The following is an 8,174-nucleotide window of genomic DNA, read 5'->3' as shown; positions in this document are numbered from 1 at the left end:
TAACTTATGAATTGTATATTTAAAGTATTGATTAAGCCTTCAACCGTCGTGCTCGGTCTTAAACAAAATACAATACTTTATCGTTTAATCTTTTCGATATCTTTCTAGCGAAAACTCAAAGTTTTTGCGAAACAAAAATACACCGTTTAGTCTACTAGGATTTCTCAAAGTTCCACACGATTTGTGAGAAATCGTACGACTGAAGGGTTAAAAAGAGATAGTATTTTATTTCTATTAAAGAAGATGTTAAAAATATAATATAATATAAATAAATGTCTGTATAATATTGATACTTATACAGGGTGTTACGGAGGTTTTATCACCTTTCTTCGTTGAGGATAGAGGTAAGTATAACATTTTATTTTTTAATTTAATTTAATTTTTTTTTATTAATTTTTTAAATAAAAGGCTGCTGTGCGCTTATAAGTGGCTGCTGTGCGCCCATAAAAGATTGCTGTGCGCCGTTATAGAGCTGCTGTGCGCTCATAAAAGCTGTTATATATAAATAAAATTAACATATATATAAAGTTTTTATAAAGTTTATTTAAAACTGTTATTTGTATAAAAAAACGTTTACTTTATATATACAAAATGTCTGTAGAGACAATTAAACAAATAGTCTTAATGCCTAGAGAAAAAGATATAATTATTCAAGGCAATTGGTTAACTGACATTCATATGGAACATTTCAGTCATCTTTTACAAAATCGTTCAGATTATACACCTGTCGTAACTTGGCGCGTGCAGTGTCTTAATACTATTCAACCTATCCCAAAAGATAAAAATCATATTCAAATATTGTATTCATCAGGTCCGTTTGATGGACATTGGGTATGTAGTTACTATAACACAAAATATATATTTATTTATAATTCGTTAAATTCTAAAAGACTGCATAAGCATCATGAACAATTTTTAAAAATATTATTTCCAACATATGACTTTGAGAAATATCTTATTAAATTTTCTACTGTGCAACAACAAGCAAATGGTAACAATGTGGTGTTTTTGCAATAGCATTTGCGATTCCGTTATTATTTAATATTAAACCTGAAAAGGTAAAATACAATCATAGTTTAATGCGTTCACATTTGGTAAAAATTTTTGAATCAAATATAATTGAACATTTTCCTCAAGATCCACGATATCATACGACAATGTAAGACTGAACAACAAAAAAATCGGTTAAAAAAACTTGCTGATATTCGTCAATCTAAGAAAGAAATAACCAATAGTTGCATGAAAACACAATTGGCTTCAATCCAATGTACAGATTTAGAAAATAGTAGCGTTAAACAGCAACATCAATATATACAAGATTTAGAAAATAATTGTGCATTAAAGCGGCGTCAAAATCAACAGAATTTAGAAAATAATCATACGTTAAAGCAAAGTCGATATTAACAAGATTTAGAAAATAATAGTACTAAACAGCGACAGCGATATCAATAAGATTTAGAAAATAATCGCCTTAAGAAACGATGTCAATATCAACAAGATTTAGAAAATAATCGTACTAAACAGCGACAGCAATATCAACAAGATGTAGAAAATAATCGCCTTAAGAAACGATGTCGATATCAACAGAATTTGGAAAATAATCGTACAAAACAGCAACAGCGATATCAACAAAATTCTGTAAGACAACGTGAACAAAAACGCATATGTTATTCTATAAACTTTCATAGTGAACAGGACGGACAAAAAGCATTAGATTCTAATCGCAAATGGTTTTATAACAAACAATATTATCAAAAAAGTAAAAAATCTGCAATAAAAGATAACAATGTTGGAAAAAAAGTTATAAAAAAATATAAAAAGTTTTGGTCGAAAAACACCATAAAACTTCAGCATTCTTTAAAAACATTTACTAAAAATATTGTTGAGAAATTTGGTATTAAAAATCATATCAAAAAACGATTAAAAGCCGAAAAAATCATACGTTGGTGTATGCAGGTTAGAAGAAGTTATCTTCGTAATATTTACAAAATGTTATCTTTAATTAAAAACAAAACAGAAGTAAATTTGACTCAAGTCGTAAAACGTTCCACAGTTGAAGAAAAATTAGATTTGTTATGTGGCAAATCCAGCCATACAGCTTCATCTGAAAATTATTTTATTGATTCTACATATCATCATGTATTACATACATATCATCAAATATTCATAAATGTACTATGAAAACTTCAAATGAGAAATTAGGCCATACGCGTAGCTGCCATATTGATTTAATACTTTGCGAAAGAATGTTTCTCCCAGTTCAACTTTATTATCGCCTCATTTTCCACGAGTAAGATATATTAAGCGCTTAATTTATCAACTTATAGATTTTTATCAAAAGATGAATAATTTGGATGAGGCATTAATTTATACTGATTTAGATACCTTAAATGAAATTGTAACTTCTGCACAAGCAAAAGCAGATGCGTACAAACAACAACAGACAGATACAATTATGAGCGATGATGATATTATTTCTAAATATCATCAAGCGTTTAAGGCCTTGGTGAAACGGTCAACAGATACACCACGGTATGCTTGCATATCATGTGAAAAATTATGTTACAAGAGGAATGTTTCTGAAGTCAATATTTTTCGAAAACAAATAAATATTCAAAGTTGGAGAGATTTAATGCCATATATTCAACAAAAAAATGATGCGCAATATATTTGTACTTATTATGCAGATAAATTTCGTAAAAGCTTAATACCTGCATATTGCATTTTGAATAATCTCTTTACAGATGATGTGCCCGAAGTAATATTATCTCTTAATACATTTGAAAAAATTCTTATACAAAGAGCTAAAGCATTTCAAACTATCGTTAAAATGGGAACTGTTATTAATAAAAAGTTGCCTCAAAGGCAAATGGTACACAAAATTAAAGCTAGAACAAACATTTCATTTACCACTTCCGTTACAGGAAACATTGAAGAAATTATGTTTGGATACTGACTCAATAAATATTAATAACGAATTATATATCTTAGTTAGAAGTATCCCGACCAAATCAAAAATTATTTGGGAAAAGATGGTTAATGTTAAAAAAATATTTGACGCTTTAACATGGTTAAAGTGCAACAATACTTTATACTCTCATATTATATTGCTAAATGATCATAATGAATTAAACATTTTAGAATAATTAAAAAATTGAGAATTTCAACTGGAAGAGCAAGAAACGATATTAGATGATGAATCTGACAATGAATCATTAGATAATCCGATTGAAAAATGATGTAGAAATTACATTAGACGAGCAACAGAAAGCAATGTTAACTCAAGTTACTGATGAAAATGACGGTTATTATGAAAAATATACTATTTATCCTTTATATGAAAAGAAAGCAAATAAAACTTCAACAGACTTGTATCAAATGATAAAAATTCAAAATGCGCCTTTGGATAATCGTGAAAAAGATTTAGATTTAATGTGTTTTCCAGATTTATATCCTTTTGATATTAATGGACAACACGTGAGGTTAGGAAAGTCAAATTACACGATCATGAATTTATTAAATGTCGTTTGACATCTAAACATCCACAATTTAGACTAAACCAACAATATTTATTTTATTTGTTGAATGATGCAAATATTCGTCAGTTAAGACGTGGAATTTATCATAAATTGAATGTAACTAATCCTCAGGTTCGTTATACGGCTACAGAATATATAGAAGCATTGTCGAAAGAACAATTGGAATCTGATCTAACAACAATATTTTCCACACTTCAAAATACGGAGCAACATTGGCGTATACCGAGAAGTAATTTAAAGTGTATGACGCAGCATTATGGGCCTGCGACATGGTTTTTAACACTAAGTCCGAGTGAATGGTTATGGGAAGATTTAGGTGAATATATTCGTGAAATAAATAGATAGCATAATACTTCTTTATTCGTTAGCGCACTTGTTGCTAAAGATCCTATATCAACATCCAGGTTTCTCGATAATAAGTTTCGGGCAATGCTTGACTTTATTAGTTTCAAAGATCATCCAATTGGAGAAGTAACGCACTATTTCTGGAGACGAGAATACCAAGGTAGAGGTATACAACATTTTCATTTATTAATTTGGATTAAAAATGCACCGATTTGTGAATCTACTATTGAAGAAGTCTCCAAATTTATTTTACAATATATAAGTTGCAGAATGCCTGATAAAAATATTTCGCCATTATTATACAAACGTGTTAACACGCATCAGCGACATAAACATAACGATTATTGTCTTCGCTCTAAAAAAACAAAACGTAAAATTATTCGTGTGTTTGGATTTCCTCGTCCTGTTACTGAAACAATATGAGAAATGTGGCAACTTCGATAGCAGGTAGAAAACAATTGAAACATAAAAGTAGGCTTTTATGATCTTCTCGAACAGAGAATGAAGTTAATATAAATGATTATAATCCTGTTCTTCTTACTGCATGGGAAGATAATATGGATATGCAATTTATTGGTGAAAAATCATTGCTGCTTACTTGGTACATTACTAAATATATGAATAAAACGGGAAAATGTGAGTTGTCTGATTCTATCTTTAATACTGAAAATAATAATTATAATAAAAATAATAATAAAAACAAATTAGTGAGTTATCTTTGGAATATCAGTTTGCGATTTGTGAATAATAGAGAATGTGGAGCTCTCGAAGCTGCTGATACATTATTAGGTATTCCTTTGTATGAGACTGATCGAAATACAACTATAAGATGGTTAGATGTTAATCAAATAAGACGTAAAAAATTAAAAAGCTACAAGGAAATTGAAGCTCTTGATTCCGAATCTACAGATATATTTCATCCGTCTTTAGTAGATGATCTTTATCCGCATAGACAAAACGAACTAGAAAATATATCTCTTTATGAATTTGCCCAGTGGTACGATATCTCGAAGATCAAACCGAAAAATGAATATATTGAATATTATAAAATAGATAACGATAAGTATCTTAAACGACGACAGCGTGGATATCTTATTAATCATTATAAATTTAATGTTAATACACAGCCGGAAAATTATTTCTTTTCATTATTACTTATATTTAAACCATGGCGAAAATTAGAAGATCTTAAAAACGGAGAGGATACTTATGCCGAATCTTTTCAGAAAGAAAAACTATATTTTGTAGAAACGTTACGATATCATGAAAAATGAGAAGAATTGCAAAAAGCATTTGAAACTGCAAAACAGTTACTTCAGCAATGCATAGATGATGATTTATAAAAACAGTCTCAGGATGAGCCTGAAAATCCGGTAGGCATTCAAAATATAGAGGCTGGTGAAACAATGCAAGATTTTAAAGATCTTGGTAATAAAGCAGTTCGAGAAATCAATGTATCTGAAATGATAGCAAAATTAAATGCGGATCAGAAACGTGTTTTTGATAAAGTTATCAATATTGTAGAGTCAGGTGAATCAGTATTACGATTATATATTAGTGGAGAAGGTGGTACTGGAAAAAGTTTCTTAATCAAGACTATTAAATGTTGGGTAAAACAAAACCTCAACAAAGATACTGCTGTAGCAGCACCTACTGGTATAGCAGCATTTAATATAGATGGTTTGACGGTTCATAGATTGCTTCAATTACCCGTTGAACATGGTCATACTCCTAAGTATAAACAACTATCTGATCATGTATTGAAAGTTTTAAGATCAGATCTTAAAGATGTTATTCTTTTTGTAATTGTTGAAATGTCAATGATATCTAATTTAACTTTAATGTATATACATCTTCGATTGTCTGAAATATTTGACACTAATAATTGCGATGATGGTTGGTTTGGTCTAAAACACATTCTTTTATTTGGAGACTTGTTTCAACCACTTCCTGTACGTGATGATCTTATTTTTAAATATTTATCAAATGAAAAAATTACTAAATATCTTAGTTCTTTAAATGCGGTTAATTTATGGACTATACTATTTGACTATGATGAATTGACTATTAATATGCGTCAGAAAGGAGATGATTCTTATCGCGAGTTATTGTCCAGAATTCGTATCGGTTTATTAACAAAATCTGATTGTAAGATTCTTGAAAATAAAAAAGTTTTTTTAAGGGTAATTCTTTCGAATCTAAATTAAATGAGTTATGTAATTTCATTAACAATCTGTCATCAGACACCGTTTGTTTATTGCCCACCTGCCATATGTGTGACGTTCTTAATAATGCAATGTTAAGTCACATTGTTTCTAAAGAAATAATATTAATTGCTGAAGATACGATTGATTGTATTCCATATGTAAAAAAGAAAGTTTCAAAAGTATTATCAAATAATGATAAAGATAATTCTAGAACAGCAGGACTTTCAAAAACTCATAATTGAAATTGGAGCGAAAGTTATGATACGGCGTAATATTGATGCTAGTTTGGGTCTAGTAAACGATACAATTGCTAAAGTGATTTCAATTATACAAGATAATGATTATGTAGAAAAGATCAAACTTTTTTTATCATCAGGTTTAGAATATTTAATTGAAAGAGTAAGTGTTAAATTTGAGGTGGTAGATAGAGCGTACGTTGTTAGAAAACAATTTCCATTATCTTTGAGTTACGGCATTACTATTCATAAAAGCCAAGGATTGAGTTTGTAAAATGTTATTATGGATATTGATAATTCTGTATTTAATTGTGGCCAAACTTATGTTGCATTATCGCGAGTAACGTCTAAAGGATTACATTTAATTAACTTTGATCCTTCATCGGTAATAGCTAGCGAAGACGCTATTATTGAATATAACCGTCTAAAACAGATACACAAACCAAAAGCAAAAATGATTGCCATGTCAAAGGAACCCTATTACAAAGTGAAAGATGTCTTATGAGCGTTGCCAAAAGTAGTTGATTCTATTAAAAAATCAAGTTTAGATCAAAATGTTCAACAAAGTACTGGGTCATGCATGGTTTTCAAAATACAGATAAGGTTTCATGTTATGCAAATGCAGTACTGCAATGTTTATTTAATTTAAATGCTATTAGACAGCAATTATCCAATTGTGATAAATCAGATGTCGTGTATTAATGCATCGATATGAAAATGGAATATGTAATCTAAATACATATGCAATACGACAATGTTTAGGAGACTATTTTTCAAGTCCTGTAAAACGGAATGCATCTGATTTTTTTTTTGCTCTTTGTGAAAAATAATAAAAAGTTTGGTGAAGCATCAAATAACTTCTGTTAAACGGTGTAAAACTTGTAATAATACAAAAACTATTGTTGATAATAATGTTATTATTTCTATTCCTATTAATAACTTGAAGAAGAAGAGTTATAATTTTAATGATTTATTAAAAACTACGTTTTTACGTTGGTATCAATTGCATAACGAGTCATGTGAATATTGTACTGAAAGTAATATAATATTAAAAAATGAAATAATATTAACGAAAGAGATAGTTGTTATTCGTTTAATATTTTCGTCACAGGATGATAAATTAATGAAAATAACATACAACTTTAATTTGAGTGCTGTTCCAACAACTAAAGTGTTAATAGATGGACAGATATATAAAGTAATGAATGCTATATCTTATCATGGTTCAAGTATTGATGAAGGTTATTATATAAGTATGTGCAGAGAAAAAGCATCTAATATTTGGATTGAAGTTAAATGCTAAGTTGATGCTAAGTAGAAGTTGATGCTAAAGTTAAAAAAAAGCAGTGGCCTAGAGGTGCTAAAGATGTTCATTTACTTTTCTTACAAAATATGATTAAATAATATATATCAAATGTTATAAAATAAAGCAGTAAAAAATTTCTTTATTAAACATAAACATTTATGTAACATCTAAGTTGTGATTCATAATTTATTATTTAGTACAATATTTCAAACAGTCTTATATAAAAAAATATCGTATGTATCAGCAATTTCGTGAATAATGCTTTATATTTTGCATTATTTATAAATTGTCAAAAAATATTTAGAAAAATAACCAATAATTTGTCATTTCTTTATTATTAGAAATCTTCATTTTTTTATTATTAGAAATAGAATTATGAAACTTACTCTTTTTCCGTTTTACTTATACATTCAATGATGAATTAAATAAACAGAGCAATGATTATTTATCAATTTAGATTTGGAATTTTATTATGATTAATAAATGTAAATTTCTAATGGCACATTGATTTGTGATTATCCTTTGTTATTTTTACAATAAG

At 28.5% G+C, this 8,174-nt stretch overlaps 1 pseudogene; it reads left to right on the top strand.

The window, feature by feature from the left end:
• Nucleotides 1-4,154: 4,154 nt before the first annotated feature.
• Nucleotides 4,155-7,731, top strand: LOC140674069 (uncharacterized; annotated as a pseudogene).
• Nucleotides 7,732-8,174: the final 443 nt, after the last annotated feature.

This window comes from Anoplolepis gracilipes, chromosome 15 (assembly GCF_047496725.1).
Source record: "Anoplolepis gracilipes chromosome 15, ASM4749672v1, whole genome shotgun sequence".
NCBI classification, from domain to species: Eukaryota; Metazoa; Arthropoda; class Insecta; order Hymenoptera; family Formicidae; genus Anoplolepis; species Anoplolepis gracilipes.
This window is presented reverse-complemented; position numbering and strand designations above follow the sequence as displayed.